Source organism: Spodoptera frugiperda, chromosome 22 (genome assembly GCF_023101765.2).
Source record: "Spodoptera frugiperda isolate SF20-4 chromosome 22, AGI-APGP_CSIRO_Sfru_2.0, whole genome shotgun sequence".
In the NCBI taxonomy this organism is placed as follows: domain Eukaryota; kingdom Metazoa; phylum Arthropoda; class Insecta; order Lepidoptera; family Noctuidae; genus Spodoptera; species Spodoptera frugiperda.
In genome coordinates this window covers 6,414,464-6,438,865 of record NC_064233.1, presented here as the reverse complement: position 1 = coordinate 6,438,865, position 24,402 = coordinate 6,414,464, and the positions used below count along the sequence as shown (strand labels likewise).

The following is a 24,402-nucleotide window of genomic DNA, read 5'->3' as shown; positions in this document are numbered from 1 at the left end:
TGACGTAGATTTACGTTGTTGGCAACTGGATGTGGCATAGAAGAATATGGCTTGATTCTTCTTGGTAAAGTGTAAATTAAAGTTATGTTGTTAAGTAAAGATATATCCCTTCGAGGAATACTTGCAGGCATGATAGTATATTCCTGTGATATTTCAGAAAGCCATGGTAATTTGCAGGAAGAGGCATGAAATGGTGATTACATTATTAATTTATTACTAGCTTTCTGCCAGCGACTTCGCCCGCGGTCCCGTGGGATAAAAAGTATTCTATCACCCAGTCTGCTCATACCCTGTATGAATATCAAATTACATTAAAATCCGTTTAGTTGTTTCAGCGTGATTGACGGACAATAATACAAACAAACAAACTTTCACGTGTATAATAATACAGTGTGATGGAACTCGAATCTCGCTGAAGTAAAGTAACTACTGTCTATCTACTTGAGAAATAACAAACATCATTATATTATGTTGATATTTTAATCGTTTGTGTTTCCTAATGCCGTCTTTACTTATACGACACAAAATCATCTTGCAATGTTTGCAAAAATCACTTTGTCCAAACCAGGACCACATCTAGTCAAACATTCATCATTTTATGATCATGTACACAACTATCTATACTTTTATAAAGCCTTTATTTCTCTACTGATAAGGTTTAAAATCGCACACTTCTACAAACAAAACATCTGGACACTGATTTGTGAGGTTTTTTAGAAAGGACTATGACCTTTGTTGAAGTTTTTTTCACTAAACTTTTGTCGTATTCTTTGTTCGTTAGTTTTGTATCTTACTTCGTGGGTGTTAGACAGTTTGTACAGCACGATTTATTGTTATTTATTTGTATGAGAACATGAATTGTTGATCTTTGTAGGAATTGCCTATAGTTATTCTTTTAAAAAGTAAACGTTGCCAGTGGTCTTGAGCACGTAACTTCTTTTTTGAGTGGCGAAAATCGTCGAATGTCTTCTCCTGCCTTAGGCGAGGCGAGAGGGAGTGTCAGACTCTTACTGACTAAAAACAAACCACCCCATCCCTTGATCACGTTACTTGGTCAAAAAGTCCTCTATGTGTTATTCCAGGCTTTAGTAGTCGTCTATGTGGTATTGGGTCACCTGATGGTAAGCGATCAGCGCCGCTAATGGACACTCGCAACACCAAAGGAGTCATAGGTGCATTGCCTATGGTTATGATCAACCTCTATGGCAGTATATCATATAAATTCTTTCAGCTATTCTGATGTTATTGAGTAACAAACATCTAATCAAACTATCACATTTATAATATTAATTTTCTGTAGATAGATTACACCACTATAGACCATGTTTTAATTAGTCCGACTACTAAGAATTTTAAAAGTCAATAAGCTTATATTTAATATCAAATAACATAATCTCAAAATCTAATCTAATAAATTAATCGAATATCGAATTATCCCTAATTTATTTTGAGATCTACGCAAATAAACAGCTTTGTATAAGTCGAAATTCCAAGGAATCTTATTTTATATTCGATCGATGCAACATGTCTAGACTGACGCCTTTGAGCACTAAATACCTTAGTATCATGTTTTGACTAAATTCAACGTCTATTTTAACTAATTTACTTAGTTGTAATACTTAATCGGTGTGCTTGTAGGACCAGATGCATGAATGTGGTGTAAGTTAAAGAAGTATGTAAGGATCCTAGTAGGTGATACTTTGTCAGTTTTTGCATGGAACTAATGACTTAAGTTTATACATGAAGCTTGCTTGAAGCATCAAAAGTTGTATTAACTACTTTCAATCCATTAGTGCGAAAGTATATCTTTCTATACTTGTTTTTTTTTTAGGGGAAAGATAATCCAATGCTTTTACCCGCCTTGGGTGAGGCGTAAGGGGTGTCAGACTATTACTGACTAAAAATCACCCCGATCCTACTCAGTGTCAGCTTTTCGATCCGGAGCCCTGGTAACCCCACTAGGTAGTCCGTAGCTCCGGATCTTTATATACTAAGGCGTTTAAACCTATACGCTATGGCTATAGTACAGCTACAAGCATTGATGCAACACAATTTCACCTAATTATATCCACATAATTGTGTCAAATAAAAATCTGCATACATCTGTCTTTTACACGTTTCACAAACGTTTTCAGATGACACAGAAAATACACGATTTCTCACAAAATATAAATGTCAACGCACATCTTCAATCATACTGACGAGGGTGTTATGTAGAATTAATGAATGTGATGTCAACTCGTACTCATAATGTTTTACTAGACAAATCCGACAAATAACTGATTTTTGTTATGTCGTTGTTAGTAACATAAGATAAAAGTTAGGCTTTTTGTGTTAGTATACCTAGGACAAAGTTGTGCTTCAAAAGAACTGAGTTGTTTCTCTGATGAACGAAAAAATAACTCCTATGAAACCAGTGCTAAGTTACCTAGGTATATTTGCCACTATTTAGAATTAAAAGGTATAAAGGAATTAAGAGGCCCCATCTGTGGTGGTCTGATGGCTCTATGAGGGGCGCACGAAACATGAATTGCTTGCCGTCCGCAGACCCGTACATCGCAGCATTTTATTTCGACGTAAACTTATGACGAACATAGTTTCTCAATCTTAACATTTAATAAGGAAGCAATTTTCTATACTCAACGGGGTAAATGAACCCAATTATTACAAGGAAGGAAAAATCAAACCTATTATAAAAACATCAATAACCAAACCGAACTTATCTTTAACCTTACTATCCTTCAGTAAACACCTGCCACCTTTCACTCAAAAAGTCATTATTTAAAAACAATAATATATCAATGAAAATTACAATACCAAACCGGACGTTTGCAATTGAACACCATATGCCGCGCATCTGTCTGTACTGCACGATACTCGGAAACGGCTGGTCGATAAACAGTAAGTCGTGTGATGCTTTGCAGATTTTTTCTATAGATTCCTTCTGCACGTAGGTTTTGTGAGTGGAATGTTCGTTTCGAAACCTTGATTAATCAGATAGATGTTTTAAACAAAATCTCAAGTTCTTAGACTCATCTGGCTATCATCCTCATCATGTCAGCCGCAAGATATATTCTGCTGCTCATAGACCTCTCAGTGACTTTCAGATAGGTCGTTTGACAGCGACCAGCGAATATATAGTCAAAGTCATATTTATAGGCAAAGAAAAGGTTGTTTAACATATTGGCTGCCACGGGGGTCAAATGACCGGCGCTAGCGGAGGATTTGCCTTCAACAGATTTTTGTTGGCAGTCAAAATATTAAATAGTTATTTATGCTCCTAGGCAACTATATCTTTCGTCTGTTCTTTACAATTTCTCAATTTAATACATATTTTATTATTAAATCTATGTAGCATCAAGCAGAACCTCAAAATTAAAATATGTATTTCCATATGCTTTATAATATTTTGACGCAAACAAAATACATTTTCTTTATAGCTACAAACAGAAACCTCAATTCCCAACGTGGAAATATAAAACACACGCCCAAAGCTACATTAAAGCGGATTATGAACATACCTGTTCCTGTTTCTACTTAAAACTCACTTTGCTTTTGGATTTGGATTTTGGCTGCATGTGGTTTTATACTAGTTCTTTTTATGGTATAAACCGGTAAACAAACGACTGGGGATTAGGCCTCCGATAACCTCAGTCAAACAACGAAACACAACATAAGCGTTGTTTCACGTCGGTTTTCTGTAAAGCCGTGGTATCAATCACTCCAATTAAGCCGGCTCATTCGTGCCCAAGCATGGCTCAAAAATAGTACTGACAAGATTGCACAAAAAAATTGTTTAGGTAATTTAATTTTGGAATTATATTTTAGTTACAAAATCCAATCCACGCGATCGAAATTGGAGACATCAGATAGTAAATTATAAAGAAACTAGCGACCCGTCCCAGCTTCGCATGGGTGCAATGGTGATATATTATGCCTGTATACATATAAACTTTCCTCTAGATCACTCTATCTATTAAAAAAACCGCATCAAAATCTCGATGTCAGAAAAAGCTACTTTGTTTTATACTATGTAGTGAAAAGTCTGTGTACAAATAACTTTAAATGGTTAACAAATTTAACTTGAAACGTATACATTAAAGTCTTAAACGCCAGTTATAAACTTAACGGAAACGTTAAACTAAAAGTTTCCTGTAGCCCGTAGGTAATGTAAAGTACAAGCTTCTCTATATGTACAAGTTTTCATAAGTAGGATGCAGTATTAGTAATTTGTTGTACAATATTATGGTACTAGCTGGTGCCTGTGACTTCGTCCGCATAGAAAATAATAACTATCGACAGAATTTGAGTTATTTTTTCTGGAATAAAAGTAGCACAAATTTCTCTTTAGTACATCAGCTACCTAACAATAAAAGTCCCGTCAAATCGATCCCACCATTTCAGAGATTAGCCAGAACGAGCAGACAGACAGTGATGATGCTGGTTAAAAATTGGTCCAACATCATCATTTCAACCACAAGACGTCCAATACTGAACATAGGCCTCTTCCAATTACTTTCAATTAGGCCGGTTGGTCTTTAAATTGGTTATTCAGTCGTTAATTATATAAATGCCGAATTAAAAAAAATGTATTATTAATTAAAAATGTTTGCTTTGTGGTGTAGCATTCTTCTCCGCCCTGAAAAGAATGACTACAGAACTCATATTCAGTTTGAGTAGTCGTGTATATCGGGCTTTGGTATTCGGGAGTCTGGTTTACCTCCTATTACATTGGTGAATTTATAAACACAATGTAACATCTAAACAAACATTTCCTAGTAGACTTTCTACTTATCTCTATTACTGTAAAATACATAAATACATAATGAAACATTTACATAACTTACTAACTAGTTCGCTTCCGACACAGAAACACACTCCCATAGGACTTGAATACAAATTGTTCATACTCACAGTCAATAGATAGGTAACGAATATACATAGTTTGCATTTAAACACCCTCGGGAGTTGACCACATCCATATACTATACATAAATCATTCCCTAAAGTCGACTAAAGCTTTCAAACTAGTGCAGTTTGAGATCAGGGATTTGGGATTATAAGATAATGGCTAAATTGTCTCTGAATTTACTATGTTTTCGATATAGGATTATGGTTTAGATACGGCTGACGCGGTCGATCTGTTGACATTTTTGGTACTTGAAAAAACTCGTCCTTTTTACTTAACCTAAGTTAGATAAATATGTACTTAAAACAACCTTTTGTGTAAGTAAGTACGTATTTTTAATCTTGCTTTTTGTTTTCTCCTACCTAAGTTGCGGTCGATATATTCGTAGGTAGACAACTAGACGACTACGTTAAACTTAATCGCAGTTTAAAAGGATGAGAGGGCTGCTGCGGGTCTCTGTTTAATATGTAGTCCCTGTTAGTCGTCTCTTACGAGACCCGCAGCAAGAGTAGGGCTGGTAGAAATGTATTCTACTGTGCTGTAACTACACGACGAATCTAACTAATATTAGAAACTAGCTTCTGCCAGCGGCTTCGTCTAATTTCATCCCGATCCCTTCAGCCGTTTTGACGTTACTGAGCAACAGACATACACACAAATAAAAATTCACAAACTTTCGTAATTATACGAGTAATATTAGTGAGATAAGAAGTTTGCTTGTATGTTTGCTACTAAATCATGTCAAAACTGCTTAAGGATTCGGGATGAAGTATAGGATAGGGGTAGATTATGCTTCCACGTGACACAGAATGCCACATTGGGGGTTGACTGTTAGAGCATGCCAAATTGGCATTAAGTCCACCTTTGTATAATGTACATAAAATATAAAATAAATAAATAAATTATGCACTGGACTAATACATAGGCTACTTTATCCCACGGGTACGCGGACGAAACCACTGGCAGAAGCTACAGTACAAATAAATAAATACTGGTTATATTCTACAGTCGAATCTCATGTCCCTACATGGGAACGTGGGTGTATCACGTGCAAGCATTTTCCGCTCCCCTTCCCACCAAACGATTGGTGTAGCAACATTTTAATTGGACGTCTGAAACGAGATAACGAAACCCTGTGATTGCACGACGATTTATTTAAAAAAAAGTTAATTTTAAACTTAAAATAGGTAGGTAGGTAGGTACCTTATGCAATTTTCTGATGCGTGGCTGATTAATAAGATAGGTAGATAGGTTCTGCCGTAAAATTAGTTAAGGTTTCCATTTTGTTTTTATTTCGATGACTTTTTTTATTAAAAGGACAATGTATGAATTGAGTTGCCGTTTTACTGTAGAAACCTTTTTCACACAAAGTAACAACGTAAAACTACCGATAAGTGCTACTATAAGTAGATAGATGTATTTAGCCAATAGGTATCGAAAGTATCGCCTTTTATCCCGGAAAGGGTAAGCAGACGTGCACATTATGTTACATAATGCAACTGTGTACAATGTACACCCACTTTTCACCGTTTCTGCTATGAGTCCCATGTAATAGGGAGTGTCATATACTGTGCACAATTCCAGACTCCTTGCTACTATTGACCCGAGACCCCTTGCCTGACAGTCGCACTTACGATCACTCGGCCAACGAGGCAGTCGAAATATCGAAATTATCTAATTCAAAAAAGTAACTAAAAAAGTGTTAGTACAAATTGGAAATATTTTAACCACACGTCTGCTCACGTAGGTACTTAAACAATTGATTAAACAAATAAATAAATGAAAGTGCATATTAATCATTCTTTATGTATTTATACATGTGAATTGTACATGTGGCACTGTTTAATTAAAGAGTTCGCCGGCGGTTCGGACGGACGAATCGATATTTTCTACATAAATGTAATTTGCGCTTAAAAATGTATGACACAACGCTGAGCTGTATCGATTTTGCAATGAATTTCTACTAACTATATTTACTTTTCTTCTTCATTCTAGTGTTGAGTTTTAATAAGATTGGTCTTATAAGACTGAGAATCTGTTATACAATGTGTAGTTAAGGTTTAACATATTTAACTTGGAAAATATTATATTTTGTATCAGGCCCTGTTAACTTCTGAATTGATCAGTCGGTCAAATGGATGGACAGCTTTTTATATGTTACTAGCTTTAGCCAGCGTTTAATCTAATCTAAGATAAAAAGTATCTTATGTGTTATTCCAGACCATACCCTTGTTATAAATTTCATCCCGATCTCTTCAGTTGTTTTGACGTAATCGAGTAATACACAAACACATAAGTAACAAACTTTCGTATTTATAATATTACAACTAATTACAAGTAGTAAAATGTTCATTTGCTATGACTACTCCATTCTGAGAATGCGAAACGATGAAATCACGATGACCCCTAAGTAACACGACTACAAACATTCAAATATAATCCGTTTATAAAATGTTAAGAACGTTTGCTCTAAGTTTAAACTTAATCCAAAGGTCAAAATAACTCTTAAGTCAAAGTTATTTGCACAAAAATCAATACAAATCTTACTAATATTATAAATGCGAATGTTTGTATGTATGTTTGTTACTCAATCACATCAATATAGCTGAAGGGATCGGGCGAACTCGCTAGCAGAAGCTATTTGAACAATAAAGTGTAACCACAATGACACACAGTGTCCTCCGATAGACTGGCTGATCAGTGACCGGTTGTTTACCCCTACTGCTCGTATGCGCGGACTGAACAGCAGATGCCGGCCAACTTTTTACCACTATACGCTGTTCGTACTAGGGCTTGTGGAAACCGCGGTCTAGTTAGGGTTCCTTGTTGAAATAGGATACGTTTTAGTGCAATGTTTTACGCTGTTTTGATCGCGTGATTTTGCTTGTAAACCCGTAGGATGTTTGGAGTGTAGATCTGCGCAAGACGCATTGTCTATCGTGCCTCATATCATATCTCATATCCCAGCAGACGAAAGGTTATTCCTTAACCTTTCGTCTTCTTCTTCTTTTGTCGGTCATATATAAATTAAGTTTACCTACGTTATGATTTGATTTTTAATAAAGGAGATGGACAAAAATGTTTAGGACCTGTGCCCCAGAATGTACAGAGATGAAGTATATGTCGTTCAATAGGGCACATCTTCAATAATTAAGAATCGTAAGTTACATATAGCTATGCAGTCGTGGAATAAAGTTATAAAGAATTGAAACTCTTGATTTTTTCAATCAGTTTTCATCATGATTTTACAATGTTGTGTGATAGTTGTCCGAATATTAGGTATATTATTACCTAATATTATATTTATTATAATTAGTGGAGCATTTGCATGGGGCTACGACACCATAAAATAATAATACGAAGCAAACGAATACAGTGAACACAATATAAACAACGAGTACTTCAAGTGCATAATATGTCATGTCAGTTTTGACGTTTGACGGATTCATTGAGTGTTGTTAGTAATAGTTAATTCAAGTAAAACCTTTATGTAAATAAATTATTAAAATATGATATTGTCTGTGTACTTTCAGTTTTGATCTAAAAAATCATTAAAAGAAGGTTTGTTTAATGGATTACTTATCGTCAAAAATATATTTAAATAAATATTTTGTTATTAATATTTTAATTGCTGTATGCGTTTAGTTATATTTTCCTCTAAGCATGGATATTATTAAATGGCAACATTGAATATGCTTTTTAAAGTGAAATTGAACGGATAAAATCGCTTAAAATTCTTTTATTTTTGTACTTTATTCAGAGACTGCTATGAAATATTATTAGATATTATCAATTATTTATTTATTTTAATTTAATTAATTGTAATACTTTTAATTATGTACAGCTTGGGGCAAAATTTGTCCATCTCCTTTATTCTATGTTCTATTCTTAGTTCTATGTTCGGGATTATTTTGACAATATCTCTTTGCTTTGAGATTTTTTATCATCCAATGCCTTCTCCCGACTTTACTTTTCTATTATACAAGTTTATCTAGTTTTATTGAAGGACGTATCTGTTTATGACATAGTGTCGACTGCAGCTTAGTTCTACCGACTTATAAAGGCCAAGGAAATAATGCTTGAAAAGTTGACTGCTTAACAAGTGATCCGTCTGCGAAAAAAAAACCTCTGTTACATGGGACTGGTGAAAAGTGAGCGTTATACTGTATCTTGTTTATGTGAACTTCTATCCATTCCATTGAAAATTAATAAGCGTGAAATTGTATTAGGTACCCTATAAATATACCAACCATAATTTCCTAACATATACACAGAACCCAAGGCCCTTAAACAACGTTCACAACTAACCGCTCATTTTTTATACATTTCGCGGCTTCCATTAGTCATCAGGCAACATTCTACATCGTTGGAATCTCGTCAAGTATTCGGTTAACGAACGTACTATACCGTACGTAAACGGTTACACATCAAGCTATACAAATCCAGTATAAATTGACCGTCGAATGTAAAGAAATATCGTACAAAGCGAGACCATGGTAAACTGGTTTCGTATATTATTTGTTCCTACATATATTGAAATATGTATGTTAATTTTAAATAGCCCTTTTGCCGCAGCTCTGTGCCTTCGGAAAGTTAATTTTTAGGTCATATTTTTGATGTGTTATAATTAGTTTGTGTTTACTTCTATGTATAGGTTAGGTATGTGTTGGTTTTTGTTCAATGTAATATAACAGTTATTATTTTTAGAGGAATTAGTGGGAGCATATTCGTTGCAACTCCTTTTTATGTGAAATTCTCTGCAAAAATACCAATGCTCTTCTATTGCAAAAATACAAATAAAACTTCTCTTAGCTTAGCTTAGCTTAACAAGTCGAGAAACGAAGTCTTAAACATCAAACATGATCCAATATTTAAACAAATTAGCCATAGATTAATTATCTTTAATCATATTATTAACTCAGTAACTCGCCGAATCATACAATACACACAACCTAATGGAATTAACACGTTATTGTCACGCATCGTTATTGAATACAAATAAAATGGCTAACTCAATACAAACTCATTTAACATGGTAACTTGTAATTAAATCTCAACCCTTACACTCCGACGCCCTTCTAGTTTATTTTTCAATATTCCAACACAAAGGGTCTGTTTAATAAATTCAATTAAATTCGACGAATCCCTTGTTTTAGACCTTTTTATGGGGGAATTAAGGTCTAATTTACGCTTTTGGTGTTTTATAGCAACTTTTGACTTTTGTGCCGTCGTTGTGCCGGTTTAATATTTTGTCCAATTTTGACAATAAATTCTGTTTGTTTAATAAGTGGTGTGGTTAGATTTTCTGAAAATTGGTTTCTCGAAGTTAAGAATTCCAAATAACACGTTTGATGATTTGAGAATAGAATTAAAATACACATGCTTGTCAGTTTCATTTGGTAATCGTATATGAAAATTGCAATAATTTTATCCGTAAAGCGACTCATTTTATGCACTTACTTATACTATGCTTAGGTGTATCTTTTAAAGGTCTAGATTCGATCTTTTCTCCAAAAAGAAATGCTTAGATTGTGGACATAGGATCTTATCTTAGGAATATGTAAATACACACGTAACCTCCCCCATTTTCAACGGAATAAAAGCATGATTACTAAACATGGTATTAGCATCTTTTACTCTTTTCAAAAACAGGAATGAAAATTTTTCGATTACGAAAATGTTGAAATGAAGGCTGATGCTATGTATGTTTTTAGGGATATGGGCCTCGTTAGATCCTATCATGTGAGAGAAACATAATATAATTGGCGTAAGGTGAGCGTATACGATAGGGGTACTTATAGACCAGACAATGGAGTGCCTTAGCTCTTTGGGATTAGGGATATGATATTAGTTGTATAGGTATACAATTTGGATGGTATTACACCATGGTTGTTTGGCTCTTAAGGGAATAAGGTAGTTTTCTTTGTTTATGTCCGAATTTTCTCAGTTTTCGCAAAAGTCCTCTAAGGTCTAAAGATTTTGACTTTGCTATTGTCATTTCCAAAAGAATGTGTAGTATATAAATAACTTTTTATACTCTTTTCAAACGGATTACTCTTTGTGGCAATTTTGCTCGAATAAACAGTTTTATTTTCAATGGACCTTTTAAAGTCTCAGTCTCTATGCGAACCACTGAGAAATCAGATTTCAAACTCTCAATAATATTCTATTATTAAACCCTACAACTTTATACGAAAATGAACGAATTTTTGGCTTGGCTTTCAAAATACTGAGAATTGAAAAATCCATTCCCACCACATCTCCATCGGTGCAAAAATAAACACAACCATTCATTTCGACCGCAGATTTTAATGGAAAGTCAAATTAAAAGGTTTTTGAAAATAAATAAAAACAAGAGAACAAGCCGCTACGAACAATCTGTTTGCAATACCGTATCGGATATCGAATGCCATATAGCAATCGGGGTTTCCATTACCATTATTAAATAGAAATCCGTAGATATAGTATAGCGCACTTTCCACAATATGGGTGGGGTCGTGTGTATGTTTTTTTGTTTGTAGGAATTAATATTGGTAGGCCAGCATTGAGTGTGTGATTTATGCTCAAACCTTCTCCGTGTGAGAAGAGGCTTTCGGTCAGCAGTGGTCACTTATAGGCTGGTGATGTGATGTATGATAAGTTGTTGTTTGTTAGTTTAATGGTGGTCCAATTTATTTGGATAATGCTTTGGTAATGGTAACAAAATGAGTGACAGAAACATCTGTTTCGTTGAAAGTTGCAGATTGGCATGTTTTCTTCCTGAAAAAAACATGGAGTGACAGTACAGACACACTCTATCCATGTAGTAAGAAGAGCCAGAGACAGAATTCATGAAAAAGTTTATCTGTGAAAGGTGGTGCAGAAGTGTGGTCACGACCCTGACTTCTGCACCATCGAAGCTAGAAGGAGGAAGAGTCTGAAGAGAAGAAAATTACTAATATTCCTCGGAAGTGAGACAAATATGAAGTATTTGTCTACAAGATGTGAACAGAGGTTGGTTAGATATTATACGGTCATTTAACTTTTATAAATGCGTTTTAGGGATTTAACAGACGCAGCATAACTTTCCACATCTGTTTAAGAAGTTTAAAAAACAATTTCTCCAAATTTTTCCTTCAACAAAATCTTCACGAACAATTTCATCCAATAATTCTACTGCTGAACAATCGACAAATTTCAACGTCTCGACGAGAAACGAAGACGGATCGGTGTCAAATCTATCATGAGAGCGGCTTGAATGGAAGATGGGCTTGACCCATTTCGACTTGCTTAGTTCTGTCAGTCTATCTGTCTATAACGCTTGTTTGAACTCTGCTAGAACAATGGACAATTTATTAGGGCGGATTTTAGTTTATTACTTTGTGAAAATTTAGTTATTTAAGACGTCTGTTATTCAATTAATTTATTTAAGGGAAAATAAAATTTGGATATAAATAAATTTTGTGACTAGTAGTCACCAATAAGGAAAGATTTTTAGTCAATCGGTTAATTTTGTCTGCAGTCTGCAAATAAAGAATATGAATTTGCATCTTCTCTATTTATAAAAATCAATTTCTGTTCGTTAGTTTCGATTTGGCTAATTTTGGTTTTGTTTGAGGCGGTATGAAGTTTGCCAGGACAGTTAGTAACTGATATAAAACGCATAGTCAAAACTACTAATGGTAAAAACCTTTTAAGTCGTAGCATCTCTTGAAACACGAATTTCTTGCTTGAACGGAAAAACACGAGCTGTTTTTGAAAGCTTTTACCTACTATTTTTTTCGATTACGAAGCGACAAGTAATCTAGTAAGTACTAACTGTCTGGTAATACATATAAATGAAATTCAGCTTAACAATATGTAAGCAATGTCTACCAGTACGAGTATATCGGTACCATCATGATGCAGCAATATTCCGATATTACATACGTACGTACCTAAAACCCAAGGGAAATTAGTCTTTGACAGCACATTACTATATTATCAGCATGTAAAACCATTTTATTTTAAAATAATATGTTTTATTCCTCAGAGGTTTTAGCAGAGGTGCGCGCTTTATAAATGTGAGACTCATTTTTGTTAGTGTTGGTTAAAGTCCCGTGTGATTTTAGGGCTTAGGGTCATTCAGTTGACAACTTGAAAATATTCTAAAAGCAGTGTTTCTTTTTAAATTTTGGAAAACTGAAAACACTCCATACCTAATACGTACTTTACTCGACACTAGAATTGAAAGTATACAATCCTATTTCAATATAAATGTTAAATAGTAAATGTTGTTTCTCGCAGTTCTTTTTTTCATAAATTGCTTTTCGATTCATATTTCATTCCGTTTTTCAATAAGGGATTAATGTATCATTGTTTATTTTTTTTGTGTGTTTGTATATAATCCGATAACTGGCCAGTGCGTGATACGTTTTTGTTCATTTATATTCATAAGCAAGCGTCACGTATTATTTTCTATTTTACAACAATATTTTGATAAAACTGGAAGTCATTGGGAAAGACCTACATTCATTCAACATTGACCGTCTTATGACGTCTTAGTATATGGCTAATCATACATGTTTTCAGACAACATTTCAATGGTTGATAAGAAAAGTTTAGATCACATCATAAACGAGTTACACACACAAGGTGCGTACTATTTGGCTTCCCTACTATCGATACATCGCATAATCGAGCTGCGCATAACTACATCACTTAGTATCAGTGGAAACGATCACGTATTTTCACAGCTAATCTATTACATCTTCGTAGCCAAGTTACATAGCACATCTATGGTGGAAAAAGCTGTCTTTACTGTAACTTTAATATAATCAAAAACTATTTCATTATGAATGAAACTACCCCTTTCCAAAAAACCTCTGAAAATCCTCGTACGTGTTCCATTTTATTTACATTTTCATTCCTCCAGCTAACTAATTAAGTTCAAATGTATATGGATACGAATATACGGTTCGCTCTACACTCTACAACCTTATTTTATAACACGAGCTCTTTGAACCCAAACCCGGGGTCACCTATTTATGATATATTTCGGAGGTCGGGGTCATTGAACTTTCACTTGGGAACAGTACTGAATGAAGTCTTTAGTTTGGTTTTCCCTGAAAAAGATTAGTATTTTTTAATAAGAGTGCCTTGTTGGTCGAGTGGTTGAAAGTGCCACTGCCGAGATGATAGGGGATTTCGGTGTCTGTGTAGGGCAAGGGCTGTGTTATGTCAGGGTGACCCAAAGGTTTAAGATACATACCTGCTTCTCATGCATAAGGGTGTGGGTTGAATACCAACGGCAAAGTACGGATGTGACGTTATCGAGTTATATGTACTTTTTAAGATTATTTAAACTGAGAGACCACTGACAAACGGTGGAGAAAAATAACGCGAGGAAACAACAATTTGGAGATCACACAAAGAGTGTTTCGTGTGTGAATCGAACCCGCTATACGTCGGGCGGCACCCGGTTGCCCAGCCATCGCACCAAACGTGCAGTCAAATCAATCGTGTGTTTATTAAAACTGAGTGTTATACTGTAATTTCTTTACAGCAACAGTTTTAAAATTTGTAAGTAAGAGTATTGATGACAGCATAAGAAAATATCTACATAAACAACATTTACAATATCTTAAGTAGTTCCACATGATGCAAATCTTCATAATATCTGATGCCAAAATTCACTATAAACTAATTCAACTTACAAATTATCTGCAAAAACATACGCAACCATCTGTTTCGGATGACCACCCACTGATTAGCAAACGAAACAACACAAAATGAATTCTACACTCCATTAATACGACTCAAATTCGTCAAACAACTTCCATATCACCCTCAGGATATAGAAATTGATACCTACCTAAAAACGGAGAACCCTTTGTAATGTTGCACTTTTTTTTTCTAATTTGAGCCTCCCATTGTGTGGGCTCAAGTGTGTATATTAAAAATATGAGGGGGTTTCCAGGGTTCCACCGTGAAAATGGGGTGCTATAGGAACCCTTTTATCAAAGTTTTCGCTGTCCGTCTGTCTGATACTTCTTTTGATCTTGTACATGAACATTTTTGATTAAAAAGTTACAAAAAGTAAAGGGCGAAATGTAAATGTGTTGTTGAGCGCTAATCTCGAAAAGTGGTGGACTAATTCTGATAGGTAATTCATGTTTTATCTACCTCTTTCATTGTTGCACAGACAATAATAATTAATTGAACGCTAAAAGACATCCCATCAAAAACATCCTGTAAAAAACCCAAGTCTCGCAGCTCAGTCTTTCTACCGTCAAAAGTTGTGAGATCCATGTAATACCAAGTCGGTTAATCTATTTAGTGTCTACTTGAAGGACCTTCTGTCTTAAGTTATTACATAAGTTATTATCATGCCAATATTAAAAATATTTAACGTTTTAAACAAATAGATCGACTTGGACATCGCTTGATTTGATTATTAGTATGTATCACACTACACAGCACGACGGGCCAGCGACCAACAGGAACGAGAGTTTCAATCGCGTGAGGCGCGAGAGACTAAAGAATCTAATATAATATTGTTATATTCATTTTGTTTTCATGCGATGTCCAAGTCGATCTATTTGTTTAAAACGTTAAATATTTTTAATATTGGCATGATAATAACTTATGTAATAACTTAAGACAGAAGGTCCTTCAAGTAGACACTAAATAGATTAACCGACTTGGTATTACATGGATCTCACAACTTTTGACGGTAGAAAGACTGAGCTGCGAGACTTGGGTTTTTTACAGGATGTTTTTGATGGGATCTCACTTCTTTTTGTAGAGCCTTTCTTTTTGATACCATCTACTTCTAACGAATTTTGTTAAAGGTCTTATGATATTTTCTTATTTTTATATGTAGTCTTCCTCTTTTTCTTTTCCGGTACTAAACACACCCTTACCCACCCTATACCCCCTCCCTTGCCTCATATGGTAGGTACCTATCTACACCTATTAAATTTATAACCACCACCAACCACCAACTGCATAAATAACTTTGTAATCCCAAAGTCAAAGTCAAAGCATTTATTTCAATTAATCCTAAATAAGGCACTTTTGAAACGTCAAATTGAATTGTCCGTCAGTCTGTCTGTCAGTGAAGCTAGGCGCTCGTTCCAAAGTGTAGCTTCGAATGGAGAAGAACGAGCAAGAAACTCCATCGTTACTCTTTTAAAAACAAGTTTTTTACAATTTCTCTGATACACTATTTATCTATTGTATATATATGTAGGAACAATGTAACTACAATACGTCAAAACTAACGGGACAATAAAACCAATTTGTAAAGAAAATAAAATAGCGGGTTATTTCAAACATAGTGCCCACATATGTACACTTACAATTTTGAAATAATGCTTCTATACAAATAATAATAATATATAATTTAATCTTTCACATAAAAAAAAATAAATATCTGCTTGATGCCACAGGATCCCTAGACTGCATTGGAATAAATTAATACTTTAAGTTAACGTGTAACTAGTGATCGTATTTGAGCATTGTCTAGTGTGAGCGAGTGTCCAGTGGAGCCGGACCAACATGCTGCCACGCATTTTTATCCTCAATATAATCTGACAGTTTATAATATGCCTGTTTACACAGTTCACGCTTTATACAAGATTTAAATTTTTTCTCGTTCAGATTCAGTATGGTAGTTGGTAGTTTATTATAACATTTAACACAAAAACCCATGAAGGATTTCTGCACTTTGGACAATCGGAATTGCGGTATAGCCAACTTATTTTTACCTCTCGTATTAAGATTGTGTCTGTCGCTTCTTTCCCCATATATTTATATGGGATTACAAAGTTATTGATGCAGTTGGTGTATTTGGAAAACTGGACCGAAATTACAAAATATTTAAGTTTTCCCATGATTAAGACACTAAACTCTATATGTATTCCAAATATGAAGCTTCTAAGTCTGCTAGAAGTGCCTTGGACTTTTGATGATCGGTGAGTCAGTGAGTGACAAAATTTAGAAACTTTAACAAGTTGTCATTCTTAAACTACTGGTTCAAATTGACTGAAATTTTAAATATTCTGTGTTTATACAATGCCGGATTAGTTACTGAAGATTCAGGTTTCTTGCTTTATCCACAACCGAATTATAGGGGGTCGAAAAAGGCCCGAATTGCTTCGAGAAAAGGATGGTACGGCCGTGCCGCTTTTTTTTTGCTCGACTTGGCGGGGGCACTGCCGTGCCCCCAGATAATTATAATATACATATTTCTTTTTATTTACATTTTTCAAAGTTTTCATGCATAATCATAGTTATCTGAAGAAAGTCCTCTAAATAATGGAATAAAACACAAAGACTTGTGTCGAGTGAACCTAAAAATAAAAATTAATTAAAACCGAAATCAAAATGCGTATCCACTACACAAAATAGTGATTTTTCGGTGATTTTCCACGGTACGAACTACGGAATCCTTCATCCGTAATTCCGGATCGAATGTAACCGGTTCACATTCAACCCCCTCAATTTCAACCTGTTATGTCGACGGGATGTTTTAAACCCGATACGTTTATAAATGTTTTGTTATGCGATATGTTTTCGTTGCTCCGTCGAAGGGTTGATTGAGCAATGAATGGAATTTACATGACTGACGCCAAATCTACGCTTTGGAATGTCTAAATATTTTGTTTAATTTTGAATTGTGGATATGGTGGACTAAATGGAGATGTTATATAGTATAGCGTGTAAAAGGGAATGATAATCAACTCTATTGTGATGGAATAAAAGCGAAGGGACTTGTAGATGATTGAAAATTGTCGTTGGTGGTAGAAATTGTTGTATTTCGAATAATACAGCCTTATGTGTATTTTTTGTTGGTTGAATTGAAACCTTTTTTTTTGAGGGGTGAATATCATCCAATGACTTCTCCCATCCTGGGCGAGGCGAAAGGGAGTGTCAGACTCTTACTGACTAAAAACCACCCCGTTCCTACTCCTGCTTGTCGAGCCGGAGCCTGCTAGGTAGTCTGCAGCTCCGAATATAATGACGTTTCTGTTGATTACTCTTGGTGTTTTCGGCTCCGCTGTAACAACATGATGTCTTTGTGAATCGTGTTTGTTAACTATTCTATAGAATGAATAACTCGATAACTGATCCACAAAAACACGTATAGTAGACCATAATATACTCCCTAACCAAATAACAGTTGCGTGATGATCACGCTGTGATACGAAAATAATGTATAACGTAAAATCCTCTGAATCATTCATTGTACATTATAGAAATAAAAATAAAACGTATACAGCTCTACAATACGACCCCTTGTGCTTGAAATTTTATGAGGCCGCTGGGAATGGACACATCTGCATTTAATGATAGCTCCTATTTCGTAAACTTCTAGATACAACGACCAACTTTGCGAAGTTATTAGACTGAAGCTAAGTCGGAATAAGGCATGTTATAGATTAGAACGGGCTAGCAAATGTCATAGCTGGTTGAATGGCTTTTTTATGGTATAAGCCGGTAAACGAGCAGACGGATCACCTGATAGTAAGCAATTGCTGGTACTCACGGACACCAGTAACACTAGAGGTGTAACAAGTTCGTCGCCGAGGTAAGGAATTTAAGGATTGTTAGGGAATCAAGATCACATTTAGGCAATTTTGAAACATTATACATTTATCCCCGTCTATCTTGCCTATGAATGAAGCTAATTGCTCTTACCAAATTGTACATTAGTATAGAGAAATTGGAGAATGCAATGAAAAGACGTCGTGATGAATAGACCATTAACCATTAACATGTTAAACGCCTTGGGTGGTCATATGTGACCAACGTTAGCGTACGATTTTCCTATTTTTGTTATTAGACAGTCAAAATAACTAGATAAGCTGTCGACCTTTAAAATAATGTTTAAAAATTGATAATAAATTATGTCTCAGTTCAAGAAAATAACTTTTGCAACCTGTTCCTAACATACATGTATCCAAATAAGCGGTTTATACTTTTCCTCATCCGCATCGTATCGATTTTACAACCTTATTAAAATTGTTCACAGGTTAGTCTTACTGAGAAACTTGTGACTCATTTGTATTGTATTTTTATATGATGGAAGTTTCTTATGGTATTAATAAGAAGGTATGTTATGCATTGCAATTCATATAGCCTTAGAGTGATTTTCCACCAGAGATATGCTATGCTGTGGATGCGTTTGGCTTGCACGGATCATATTCATTGGTACACATAGCTTAGCCCTAGTGGAAATGGACTCGGCGAAGCTATGTTTTTATATGGAAAGATGCCTGCTATGGATGGCTTCCCTACTATCGGTACATCGCATACTCGAACTGCGCATCTTTCTCGCGTAAATTATGCAAAAAAAAAAATGTTGTTCTCCTTAACTGTGCGAGTGGTTATTTTATACCAGCAAAATCAAAACTTGCTTAAATAACGAAAATGTTACCATAAAATCTCAATTTAAACGCAGCAGAGGATTTTATTCTAAATAATTCACAGAACAAGTTCTCTAAAGTAATAGAAACAGTCTAAAAATACGTACTCGTCTAATAAATCACATTGCACAAAGTATTCTCTATCTCTGTGCGCGACAAACGCTTTCTAGACAGTTACAAAATACTTGCTTAGAGACAAAACAATAGTTCCTCATTGTAGGATACTCCTCTATACTAACAGTTGCAACATAAATTACTCATGGAACCAAGTAAAACCACTTTTACAATGTGTGCGTTAACACAGACGTACGCGCAACGCACACAGCTTTATATCCGTGTGAATGGCATGAACACATGTGGCGATGTATCAGAAGATTTTTCTAACGATATTTTAACAATCTCGAGATATTTTCCCCCATTAAAAATTTTAATGAACTGAGTATTTTTTCGTTAAGTAAACTGTAAATTAATATCGCGGAAATTAAAAATCAGTAACGAATTAATAATGAAAATAAAGCAGGTCTGTATCGCGGACGGCGCTGAGCGTTAATTGAAAATTTCGCGATGCCTTCCGTGTATAATTAAAAAAATTACAAAAACATAAAACATTTTCCTTTTAGCTGTTCCCTGCGAAAAAAAGAGAAAACATGAGGGGAAATTGTAAAGATTTTTTTACTTTACATTCAACGGTTTATAAATGTAAACGGTACAAAATTCAATTTGGGAGTCTCTGCCTTTGTATGTGAATTCGATCAACAACTTTCATAGTCTGTGGTGAATGTGTTTGAAAGGATTTTCTAAAATGTTGCTTATGATTTTATATATAGGGTTTATTTATGAGGCACCCTTATTTACTGACGACGTGACGTGTGTGTGAGATCAAAAGGAGGGTGATTCCCGATGAGATTTCGTCCATCATACGACTTGTTAATAAGGTTCAAAATTGAATGTAGCTTGTTGTTATTGGCTATTAGTGTTGAAATAAGAGTTGGTTACTAGCTGATATAGTTCATGTTATTTGATTTATTGTGTTGAGTGAAAAACAGAGGTCACTTTTCGAGTTGAGCCTTAGTACGAGTTTACGTATAATGAGATCGAAATGAGACTGTGTTCGGCGTTGTGATTGGTTGGCTCCAATGAACCAACCAATCAGAAAACAAGGTCCCTGAAAACCATTAAACGAAGACTTATTTATGTATGATGACGATGACATATATTTTCTGAAGTTGCAAAATTAAAAGAAGCTAAGAAAGCAACCAGTCTTTGTCACTTACCAAAAACAACGAAACGTTAAGGAAAACATTTTGTTTAGGCAAACAAAAAGTTAATTTTCCTGTTTTTGTCGTTTCCTTCCATTGATTTAGAACAAAAGCCTTGTAAAACCTTGAAAAACAATACACACGTTGCGTTGGAAACTGTAAAATTTTGTTTTTATTTTAAATTCCAAAGTTTTTTTTTCTTTTCATTCATTATAAGAGGCAGTTTTTCCTTTGGTAAATTCAATCCTTTTGCCTTTTATATAAACAAATATTAGTAATTAAAAACGGTATGGTTTTGTAGTCTAAAATTTCTGTTTATCAAAATTCTAATCACATGACAAAGGGTTTTAAGTTTTTAAACTGACGTGGTCACTAACACTATCATTAGAACTTAAGACGGGATATTTATAAGAGGGGATACTCATATATATAAATAAACATTGTAAATATCCCGTCTTAAGTTCTAATGTTAGACACTGCGTTTTACCTATATTCTCTACTAGATGTCATCCTTTCTATTATTTTACTCATATTTTGCTACTAAATAATTTCGTTAAAATCAATCATATCACTAAAAGTACCGTTCACTTCCATACGAGTAATAATAGTTAGCCAAAATCAATACTCAACCCTTTCACGCGTGCCGTTATTCAATTGTCTGGCTATTGGAACCCGATTCACCCTCGACGTTGAACACAGGCACAAAGGTACCTACATCACATTAATTAGTCAACAATCCCGGACCTTAAGCGGAGTCTCCATTGCGGCGGGTTGTTGCAGACAGTGTAGAAATTAAACAATATTGGACTTTATTAATATGGGTTTACTTAACATTGTCCAACGTCTCTGGAGGTTAGCTAAGTAGGAAATGAATTACATACATGAAAGAAAGGGATAAAATAAGTGACCAGTAGCTACTATCTTAGGAGTAAGTACTGCTTCTTCAGATCATTCTTGGCAAATCGATTATGGTCATCACATGAAGTGCGTTAGTTAGGAATCTGTTACCATTATTCCTACAGTTCCTGTACTACCCCTATTTTGTGAATTTGTAGAGCAAAAATGCGCAGAAAATTCAATTTGTCCTAAAGAGTAATCATAGAGATTCTTGATATTTGAAAAAGGCCTCGAATAAATGTTTTGCCTTTAAACAAATCCGCGTCAATGGACAATCAGCTTTACACCCGTATCTATTTAGTATAGGCATTGATGTTATTACGTCCAGCTTTTAGGGTCCAAATTACTACAGCCCGTGAGGGGTTAGGCGTTAAAATTACATTGAAATTTCATTAATTAACTTGTTTATTAGCTGTGAGGATAATGGTTTAGGCACAGCAGTTGTTTTGGGAGCTATACGTGATATGATTGTGGTTTTTGTTATTTCTATTTATATGGCTTCAATGATCATGCCTAATGTAATGTGATCTGTAATCGGTGAAATTCCAAGAAAAATGCTCTGAGAATTAACATTAGAACTTGAGACGGGATATTTACCATGTTTATTTATGTCTATGAGTTTCCGATATTTCGGCACTGTTGCAAGCGCCATGATCACAGATGAACTGTTCATCCGTGTCAATGTTAACGTTAGTGACCATGTCAGTTTTAAAATCTCTTGAAACCTATTGCTCGACTTGCGATAATTCCAACCGAGGATCGTATCCTCATGCGACAAAGGAGTTTATGAAACTTATGTACTCCAACCACCAAAGCAAACAATCTAAACTAAAACACAAAACAAACTTCAACAGACCACTTGGATACAAAAGTTGACGCACATTTTATCCTTAGATATAAAATCACGTGTGCACTCGCCAGTCTACGCACGCGTCTGGTGATTCGATTACGTTAGTCGTCAGCTGTGAACTCGCCTCAGTCGCCTCGGCTAGGCTCGGCTCGGCCTTCGCAGAGCGATGGCGGACGCCGTGGTGGACGGACGTGCGGTATCAATGTTCCAATGTTGCAATGTCGGCCCGATATGTAATACGATGATTTATTTATTTAGACTGCCTCGTTGGCCGAGTGGTTGCGAATGCGACTGCCGTGCAGGGCAAGGATCTCGGGTTGGATTCCCGGGTAGGGCGAAGTATTGCTGGGCTTTTTTCGATTTTTCGAAAATTTCTCATTCTGGAAATCACGCAGGCACGGAGTCTGGAAATGTGTCCGGTTTATGGCAATAGGCTCACCACCTATTACATGGGACTTACAACATATATCGTGAAATGTGGGTGTACCTATATTGTATAGCGGCATTACGTGTCATAATGTGCACCTCTGCCTACACCTTCGGGGATTAAAAGCGTGAAGTTATAAAAAAATAAAGAAGAAGAAGTTATTATTATTTGGTTCATACCACCAAAGTTAGGTCAGACTAATGTAATCTGTCTTTATACGTTTAGTAGGTTTTTTCGTAGTCACAAACTTTCGTATTTTGTAGTATGATCGCGTTTGATTGATGGTTGTATGTTCTTTTTACGTACTAAAGCTGTTTAACTGACTGTTAGTAAATTATTTTTGTAGGTAATGCAGGGGTTTACAGAAAAGAGATGTTAGGTTAGGAGAAGTAATTGGATCATTTTCTCTTCTGAAAAAAGGGCCAGGCTAAGGCTCTATTACTTAAATGTTGAATGAGCCAAAATCAATCGAAATAATAGATTTACTTATCAATTTTGCACCATTCAGTAAATGTATTCATGGTCAACAGATGTATTTATTGCCTCGAAACAAATAATACACATCATTAGTTGCTAGACTCGCTAGGACAGGCACAGGTCTAAAAGATCGAGGTCTTTCGTTGTAATAAGAACGGTTAATTAAAAAATAAACATGCTGATTTTATTTTCCACGATTAGGTAAACTTTAGTTGAAGAAATGTATGTAAGCTCATTACTCCTGAACGACTGCGCCTAATTGGATAATTATTTTTGTTAAATTTCATTATTACTGAACTCAGTGGCATAAAAATAGCTAATTCAATGAGAAAATAAGGGGAATAATAGCAACTATCCGTAGCTGGGGTTGACAGCTAAATCATTAATTACAATTCAGATACTACATTTTAAATCCGGAGCTGTGAACAACGTAATAGGTTACCGGAGCTCCGGCTCAAAGCAGAATTAGAACTGGGTGGTTTTTAGTCAATTAGAATCTGACACTCTCTCTTGCCTCACCCAAGGAAGGAGAAGCCATTGAATGACTTTCTCCTCACAAAAAAACGATACATTTTAAAGTGCCAATACCATAACCATAAAGCTCAGCAAAAAACATGAAGTTTGCGTTTTAACTATAACAGCAAAAGGTCCACACAGAAACCGACTTGAAAAACTTTGTACCGACTACCTGAGCCTGTTTTTATTAAGGGAATGTTAGCATTTAAAATAACTTTACGCTGACTTAAGTGTTGGGTTCGGCCTCCGTTCGGTCGAAGGGTTTTGGAAATGTTACACTAACTTGTTGTTTCTTACAAGGGCCTGCTTGAGGTTTTTTTCGCGAGAATGACGCCAAGTATGCTGTATGGCAGAAGTAATAAATGCATCATAAAAAATCTTACACTGGCCCTGTGGTACGACGCGTATAAGTACTTTTTTACCGACTCCGAGTAATTTCAATTATCAATTAGGTTTGCGAAAAGCTGAACACATTGAACTCATCTAAAACAATATTTAGTGTCTGAAAAACATTACCTACAATTACAATATTGGTTGAGGAAATGAGGGTCCTCATTATTACTCATTAGGATGGGCTCCTAGTTTACATTTATATTATTGAAGCTTTGCTTTCCATGGTATATTTCAAAACTGCAGCTTTATTTTTAAAAACTTTTTATATAATCTTCGAACTACTT

At 35.2% G+C, this 24,402-nt stretch overlaps 1 protein-coding gene across 1 annotated transcript in view; it reads left to right on the top strand.

Moving 5' to 3' along the window:
- Window positions 1–24,402, top strand: part of LOC118279527 (uncharacterized) — a 165,898-nt gene that overhangs the window by 97,720 nt on the left and 43,776 nt on the right. The window lies entirely within an intron of this gene.